Here is a 10,057-nt window from a genome sequence, read left to right on the forward strand (position 1 = left end):
ATACATACATATATATTTCTGTAATTCCATAGTCTTGAGACATATTATTTTTGAAAATACTCTTTTCTCTTTGTTATATTGTCACTGTTTTGTACTCTTTGTTCTTGAAACTACACTTCTGTTCATATCTTGAGGCATATTACTAAAAATGATATATTGGCTTCTTTGTTATATTGTTAGTGTTTCGTACTGTTCGTTCTTGAAACTACTGTTCTTTTCTTTACTGTAAGCGGAACGTTTTTCTGTGTTTGATTATTCAAACTATTTCCCATTCTGTGACTAGAACATTTGTCCGAGATGAGATTCACTATACCTCTCCGATTCAAATCTTGTAAGATTTGGTAATCGGTAGGCAAGGCATTCTTTTTCCCCGCGTCATACAAAATTTTTTCATAATAGTGATGTCCAACCATATTTCCTTTGCTGTCTTTAGAGAAAGGCCAAAAGCCATATATATCAATTTTCTTGCAGAAGAGAGTTGCAATAGTAAAAGTTATGAAGCCCTCGCCGATGTTTGTCTTATTCCAATACCTGAAAGAATGAAACAGATTGAAACATTAAGACTCATTCCTTTCACAATATGACGATATCACGATATCATTAAGGTAGAAACTGGTCCTTTTGAAAAGCGGTAAAAGCAACTTGGAGATTCATCGGTCAACTTGGACACACACTAACACACACACACACACACACACACACACACACACACACACACACACATACACACACACACACACACACACACAAATTATTAAATATATGATGGACTGTACTTAAAACCCAATTAGTTTTTGTACAGTTCAGAGGGCAAGACAGACAGACAGACAGACAGACAGACAGACAGACAGACAGACAGACAGACAGACAGACAGACAGACAGACAGACAGACAGACAGACAGACAGACAGACGAATTTTATTGCAATACACAAAAACACATTGCGTAATATTTACCTCAGCATTGCTTCAGGATATACCGGGATTGGAGAATATGCAACTTTGAAGGTGAAGTTCCTCTTGATCAATGTCTCGTTTATCATAAACTCAACCTGCGGCAGTGTGTTTTCAGTTAATGATACATTATGTGGAAACCAAATGATGGAGTCCTGCAGATGCGTCATGGCGATATAGTGTCTTTCTCTGTCAGGCCCTTTTCTAGCGAATGAACCCCACCGTTGATTCTTATAGGGAAGTTTCTTCTTGGAGTTGGTTATATTACCCGTGTGTGTGTGAAGGTATTTGCTGACGAACTGAATGCAAAATTTAACCTATTCAGAGCTGTCAAATTCGTTTTTCTACCAACATGATTTTCATAACCACGTATATCTGCCAGATTAATTCTAATAACAAAATCATGTGAATCGATTTCATTTCCACAGTAGCTGTCTCTCAAAATACCACTGCTTCCAACGATTGCACAACTTTCCTGGGGTTTTATAGTGTAAAAGATATCGTCGTAATTATCCAAGACGTCACCACTAGGTGGCGTCCCATTAAGCCAGGGCATCTGGGGGAATTTCATCGTCTCTGGTTCAACATGACTTTTGTATATTGCTAGCGATGCTTTCAGATCAAACATCCGGGAGATATTACACCTTGAATTGCAGGAAGAAAAAACGAGTTATACAAGACACATGCCCTCAAATACTTTAATTCTATGTGATTAACAAATGAAATGCTATCGAATTCTACTTTCTTCCATACACAACCTGAAAATTGTACTTGAAATTTTCGACACCGCAGTCTTTGTCAACAGACTGACCCACTAAGAAAGAAAGAAAGAAAGAAAGAAAGGTAGACAGACAGACAGACAGACAGACAGACAGACAGACAGACAGACAAGTAGATAGATAGATAGATAGATAGATAGATAGATAGATAGATAGATAGATAGATAGATAGATAGATAGATAGATAGATAGATAGATAGATAGATAGATAGATAGATAGATAGATAGATAGATAGATAGATAGATAGATAGATAGATAGATAGATAGATAGATAGATAGATAGATAGATAGATAGATAGATAGATAGATAGATAGATAGATAGATAGATCCTCACCGTAACTCTGCAAGGCTATTCACAGTATAGTTGTCACACGGATCAACATAAATAATTTTTGGAGTCGGAGAAACGGTCTCATATCTGGAAATTTAAGATAAATTTTTTTAAAGATAGTGATATATATAATATGCCTGGTAAATTGTCGTCAATTATGTATAATTTCTGAACGTCACCCATGCCAAGGATTTGGATATTCAACACAGTGGAACTTGTTTTGAGATACTTTGGTACGATAAAGGCAATATTCTGGGGGGTTTTTTCATCCCAGTAAGCGTCGCCAAAGATCCAAGTCTATGTTTAGGTATAAATTATATTTCATCATCACATTCCTTAAAATATATCCTGATACAACCCTGCAGTCATGGCAACCCTGCAGTCATGGCTTTATCGAACACACATATATATGGAGTCAGCAGGTACATGAAGAGTTCACTAATTAGATTAATACTTACGATCTATACGTTGGCAGTTTGAGTATATAGGATGCATAGTTAATCGTGACGTTGGACCATTTTACATACATTGCCATTATCATGGAGGTTAACACGACCAGACTGATGAATGTCAACTTTTTGACCTCCATAACACTTACTTATTGCCCAGAAGTAATGATCCTGCTGAGAAAGTAAAAAGATTTGAGTCAACAACGTTGGCGTACAGTATTTGATCAAAGGCCGTGTCTATGATGAGAATGTGATACACGAGTCTGTAATTAGATTAGTAAGCTGTTCAAAAAGCTGCTGGACTATTTATCTTTTGTTGTTGTTGAATGGTGGACGATGGTTTCTATTCTCATGAAATAAATTCAAATGAAGTAAAATAAATACATAGATAAATGCAATAGAGTTCTTTTCTCGCTGCACAAATCATGGCCATTCACCCATGGAACTCTATTTACATATAAATAAGTATATCTGAAATAAAGACGTAGTTTGATGTACTCTAGCCAACCATAAACCCGGTACCCTTGTTCTACATTCACCATATTATTGTCTAACCATGGAGGTATCGCCCCTTATGGTCTAACTATCATGAGTCTTCCACGTGGTGTACCTGTTCGTAAGCCTCGTCGACGTAATATAGTTAGAGAGGAGACCGATCTTCACCAGTGTGAATCGACACGACCATGGTATTGTCAATGTACTTTCTGTGATTACATTGTTACAGTACCTGTTCTTCGCATATGTCTATTTCTTGTGAGATTCAGTGTTGTGAATGGCTTCAGATTACCATGGAAATGAGATGATTCCTTACCTTTTATGTGTATTTAGCCGCCCCGTTTCGTGCTAGTAAAGTAAATAATCCCGTGCACCATATAGACAATGTCTGGGAAACTGCCGACGATTAGACTCGTTCACGGTGCTCGCTTCGTGAATAAGCAAATTTCCTAAACGCTGAGTTGAATGCTTACCAGTCATAACGTCCCCGGGTCAAAACGTCCCCGGGTCAAAACGTCCCCGGGTATGACCAAAACGTCCCCGGGTCAAAAACGTCCCCGGGTCAAAACGTCCTCGGGTATGACCAAAATTTAACCAAGAGACTTGACTGTGTAACAGTTTCCGTTCCTTCCCTAAAAGTGTCAATAATTACCGTGAAAGTTGCAATTTACTTTTTCACCGACTCGCCAGTGCATACTACTTTCGTTCATCACGATTAACTATATTTGCATGATGTGCTAAATACATTGATCAATCGCAACATTCAAGTATTTGAAGCGTCGCCACGCGTGACTTTAAACCTTACCGCCCTCTTCATTTGTGTTGCTAATTAGCACTTGTGTTAGCCGATCCATGGGAGCCGCATAAACGTATTTTGGGCACCTGAGGTGGGTACGCAGTCACATTACTGTATTGTGATGTAAGAAATAGTAAGAAATAAGGATATAATGTAACACACACACACACACACACTCACACACAAATAGTTTGGGTCGAGGAAAGTGGAAAGACGGGGACGTTTTGACCTGGGGACGTTTTGACCCGGGGACGTTTTGACTTATGGAAACCGGGGACGTTTTGACCCGGGGACGTTTTGACTGGATACCGTTTTGTGAAGGGTTGTACACCTTCGGAAACCCATGTACTTTATATCAAGATTAATTTTCAGAGTGCTATCAGACCATTCTATTCACAAAAATACAACCCATACATCTAATGCAATGCTGTTATGTCAAATATGTACAAACTCTATATTCGGAAAAGCCCGGGGCGACGGTTAGGGTGGTGGATGCGTCAAAAGATGCCTTTCTTTCGGACGTTCTGCACACATTTTAACGTCTACACAACACACCCTTTATAACTGTACAGATTTTAAGTACGCCAACCCCACCCAACACGATTAACCTTCTAATTTTGTGGCGAATGTTGTCCTTTCAGTCTACCATTCACATCATTCCACACACTATCAACATACTTTCATGTTTGACCAAATAAATAATTTGCTGTATCAAAATTTGAATAACTGCAGACTTTAAAAAAAAAAACATTTTTGCCAGATATATTCCAAATTATCCACAATGACAACAATAAAATACAAATTACGTAATTCAGTAGCAACAACGAAAATAACGACGTTTGACAAATATCACAACTTTTGTAAAACCACGTGTAAACACCATTTGTAACCATCTGTTCTACTATACATGCTACTCAAACTGAATGACATAAATGTAAATGTACTGATGTTAATATTTAGCCTATTTGCTGAAAATCAACAATTATGGAAATTACTCATTGATTTTCATAGAATGTTTGAACTATTCAGTTATATTGCAATAAAGATATGGAATCGTTGAAGACATGCAGTAGTTTGTGAGATATCATGTTCACAGACAGACAGACAGACAGACAGACAGACAGACAGACAGACAGACAGACAGACAGACAGACAGACAGACAGACAGACGGACGGACAGACGGACGGACGGACGGACGGGCGGACGGACGGACGGACGGACGGACGGGCGGGCGGGCGGACGGACGGACGGACGGACGGACGGACGGGCGGACGGGCGGGCGGGCGGGCGGGCGGGCGGGCGGGCGGGCGGACGGACGGACGGACGGACAGACAGACAGACCCATCCGTAAGGTAATAACCAATTACACAATGAATGACCAGACACCGACTGTTGAAATTTGCATGTAAACTTGCAAATATAGTAGTAACCATGTTAGTGTGGTTATACATACATATATATTTCTGTAATTCCATAGTCTTGAGACATATTATTTTTGAAAATACTCTTGTCTCTTTGTTATATTGTCACTGTTTTGTACTCTTTGTTCTTGAAACTACACTTCTGTTCATATCTTGAGGCATATTACTAAAAATGATATATTGGCTTCTTTGTTATATTGTTAGTGTTTCGTACGCTTCGTTCTTGAAACTACTGTTCTTTTCTTTACTGTAAGCGGAACGTTTTTCTGTGTTTGATTATTCAAACTATTTCCCATTCTGTGACTAGAACATTTGTCCGAGATGAGATTCACTATACCTCTCCGATTCAAATCTTGTAAGATTTGGTAATCAGTAGGCAAGGCATTCTTTTTGCCCGCGTCATACAATATTTTTTCATAATAGTGATGTCCAACCATATTTCCTTTGCTGTCTTTAGAGAAAGGCCAAAAGCCATATATATCAATTTTCTTGCAGAAGAGAGTTGCAATAGTAAAAGTTATGAAGCCCTCGCCGATGTTTCTCTTATTCCAATACCTGAAAGAATGAAACAGATTGAAACATTAAGACTCATTCCCAAGATCTAGACAGACACAGACAGACAGACACACACACACACACACACACGCACGCACGCACGCACGCACGCACGCACACATATATACATACATGCATGCATGCATGCATGCATGCATACATACATACATACATACATACATACATACATACATACATACATACATACATACATACATACATACATACATACATACATAGGTACGCACAGACAGACAGACAGACAGACAGACAGACAGACAGGCAGGCAGGCAGGCAGGCAGGCAGGCAGACAGACAGACAGACAGACAGACAGACAGACAGACAGACAGACAGACAGACAGACAGACAGACAGACAGACAGACAGACAGACAGACAGACAGACAAGTTCTATTGCAACGCAAACAAACTCTCTGCGTTCATATTTACCTCCGCATGTGTTTAGGCCATACCGGGATTGGAGAATATGCCACTTTGAAGGTGAAGTTCCTCTTGATCAATGTCTCGTTTATCATAAACTCAACCTGCGGCAGTGTGTTTTCAGTTAATGACATGTTATGTGGAAACCAAATGATGGAGTCCTGCAGATGCGTCATGGCGATATAGTGTCTTTTTCTGTCAGGCCTCTTTCTAGCGAATGATACCCACCGTTGATTCTTATAGGGACGTTTCTTCTTGGAGTTAGTTATATTACCCGTGTGTGTGTGAAGGTATTTGCTGATGTATTCAATGCAAAACCTATTCAGAGCTGTTAAATTCGTTTTTCTACCGACATGATTTTCATAGCCATGTATATCTGCCAGATTAATTCTAATAACAAAATCATGTGAGTCGATTTCATTTCCACAGTAGCTGTCTCTCAAAATACCACTGCTGCCAACGATTGCACAACTTTCCTGGGGTTTTATAGTGTAAAAGATATCGTCGTAATTATCCAAGACGTCACCACTAGGTGGCGTCCCATTAAGCCACGGCATCTGGGGGAATTTCATCGTCTCTGGTTCAACATGACTTTTGTATATTGCTAGCGATGCTTTCAGATCAAACATCCGGGAGACATTACACCTTGAAGGAAGAAGAAACGAGTATTTATGCAAGACTCATACCTTCAAATAGTTTACTTCTTAACTGATAAAATTGGTATAGAATTGAACTTTTCTTCCAAACACAACTTGAAATTTGCGCCTGCACAGATTGACACACTATTCAGCACACGTGAGTCTAATGAAGGGTCACAGGTGCCTGCAAGTGTTTTGTATTGTCCGCCGTCTCTGTTCAATGAATGGGTGACCTGTCCCACACCGATAGATGGTAAACTAATTAAGTGATACCGATGTGCTGAGACAAATTGCAATCCAGGATAGAGTCGGTTTACAATCTGAAGCCATGGAAAGTTACCAAGGAAACAATGTTAAATAAGTGGATATGAGTGTCATATATGTACGTGTTTAAATCTGGTTTTACACAATCCTCACCTTAACTCTGCAAGGCTATTCACAGTATAGTTGTCACACGGATCAACATAAATACTTTTTGGAGTCGGAGAAACGGTCACATATCTGGAAATTTAAAGCAAAAGAGAGTGAAAGATTGTAAAAATAAAACAAAGAATAAAAAAAAAATTGTCGGCTGTGTTCTGTTAGCTATTTGATATCATTACAACCACTTGCGATGGAAGTAGTTTATATTTCTTCCTTATCATCGAACATGTGAGCGTATGGAGTCAGCACTAAGCACTCTAAAAAGTACAATTTTTTATAATATTATTTCATCAACTATATTAATATTCATAGATATATATTACAAAAGTCGGGATGACTGGCGACAGTTTACCAAAGTTCGCTTATTAGATTAATACTTACGATCGATACGTTGGTAATTTGAGTATACTGGATACGTACTTAAATGTGAAGTTGGACCATTTTACATACATTGCCGTTATCATGGAAGTTGACAAGACCAGGCTGATAAACATCAACTTTTTGACCTCCATAACACTTACTTACTTATTACCAAGAAGTAGTGATCCTGAAAAAGTAAAAAGATTGAATCAACAACGTTTTCGTACAGTATTTTTGAGTTGCTAGGTATTTGTCGTACATTGATAATGAGAACACTTTTCTCATTGAAACAATCACAGCTATTTACCTTTGAAACTTCGTTTACATATGAATAAGTATCTGAAATAAAACATAGTACATACTCTAGCCAACTTATAAGCTACTGGTTTTTAAACATTGTGTCTCCCCTAATACAGTCATGGTTCTACATTCACCATACACTTGTCTAGCTATATTGAGTCTCCTAATATTACGAACGACATGGTTTATTTGTTTGTAAGATTCGTCGAGCATAGATATCAATAGAATAGCCCATTTACATCAGTCTCCTCTCCAACTATTACGTCGACCATGGATGTATACTTTCTGTGAGCACATTGTACATGTTCGTTGCTTCTGTCTGTTTCTAGCGAGATTCTTGTTAAAGGCTGTTGTGAATGGTTTCAGATTATCACGGAAAAGAAACGATTCCTTACCTTCTAAGAAGTTCTATTTGTATTTAGTCATCCCTTCTCGTGTCAGTAATGTAAACCATCCCACCATATAGTGTCTGGCAAACTCTCTGTGTTTTGACTTGTTTCGTAATTTCCAAACGACGAATTTACCATAATAAAACATTATGTGGTAGCTGGATAGAGTTCTGTGCTTACGGGTATATGATTATGTAATCGTTATAGATTGACACTTAATAAAATCACGATACAAGACATTTCAAAGAGCATTGGCTTGATTATTCACGGTGAAATAGCTGGTGTAGCTATGATAAAGCGAGGCCAGTACAATACAGTGATCGATAACAATACAATGCTGGAAAAAATAAAACTGCTTGTTTTGTTAGGGGTTTTACGTCTCCGAAAACCCGTGTATACTTTATATCAAGGCTAGTCTCCAGAGTGCTATCAAACCAATTCTGTTCACAAAAATACAACACATACATCTAATGCAATTCTGTTATAAGTCAGATATGTACAAACTCTATATTTCAGTGGTAACGCCCGGAGCCACCGTTAGGGCGGTGAATGCGTCGTGTCAGTCTTTCAGACACGCTGCATACACTGTAAGGTAAACAAGTTTTCAACACACCCTTTAGTAGAGATTTTGAGTGTGCGCCCCCCACCCGGTCCACTCACACAAGCGAAAGTACCATCTTACGATTATTTTCAGATTACTGAATCTTCCAAAATTAGGACGAACATTGCCCTTTCAGTCTATCATTGGTACAATTCCAAACATTATCAACACACTTTCATGTTTTGACCAAAATAAATATTTTTTTTTAACTGCAGACATTTTGACCTTTTTGTCAAATTTATTCCAAAGTATCCTCAATCATCAATGGCAACAACATATGAATTACGTGATTCAGTAGTAACAGCAAAAATATAACAAGTTTGACAAATATTACAATATTTATTTAAAAAAAAAAACCATGTGTAAACATTATTAGTAACCACCTGTTGAAATATCCACACTGCACAAGCTACTCAAACTGAATGACGTAAATGCTAATTATGTATGCTAATGTGATTATTCAATTAAATCCGTGGAGGAGGTAAATTTTGCAGTTTTGGGGTTTACTTTGAATTTCAATGAAGTTGATTTATCGCGAAAATTTCAAGTATCACCTTTCCACACATAGATTGATGTAAACTGTACATACTGTTATTGCATCATTAGCTGTTGATGTTGTCATTGTAACATGTTGAAAATAAACGACAGTCTCCCAATACACATAATTAAATTAAATTCCGGACATTCAGTGTGAATACACCCACGATAACCTTACATTAACTAACATAACTGTTTCGTCTAAAGTACACTTTGCTCAGTATCATTCAAACTGAACAAACCACCCCTTTGAAAACACTGCTGACTGAGAGACAGAAGTGTCTACTAATGAGACCGTACAGAGCTAGTACAGCGACCTTTATCGTCCGATGAAGGAGTGGTAATCGCGCCCTCAACAAAACAATTAGAAAGTTGTTCAAAATCGGTTGGCCTTGACCTGCAGTGCGCTGCCTGTGAGTCAACTTTCTGTTTTGAAATATTTAGACGCTAACGTTATCGTTATCAGGTTGCCACTACCCATATTGGATAACATTGCAAGCAGAAAAAAGGTTTGTATTGTTATTTGGCGATTTTTTTTCTTTTAATGTGAATTTGTGTGAGTGTTTTTCTGGTAGGCCCAGACGTCAC

The sequence above is a fragment of the Glandiceps talaboti genome, chromosome 20 (genome assembly GCF_964340395.1).
Source record: "Glandiceps talaboti chromosome 20, keGlaTala1.1, whole genome shotgun sequence".
In the NCBI taxonomy this organism is placed as follows: domain Eukaryota; kingdom Metazoa; phylum Hemichordata; class Enteropneusta; family Spengelidae; genus Glandiceps; species Glandiceps talaboti.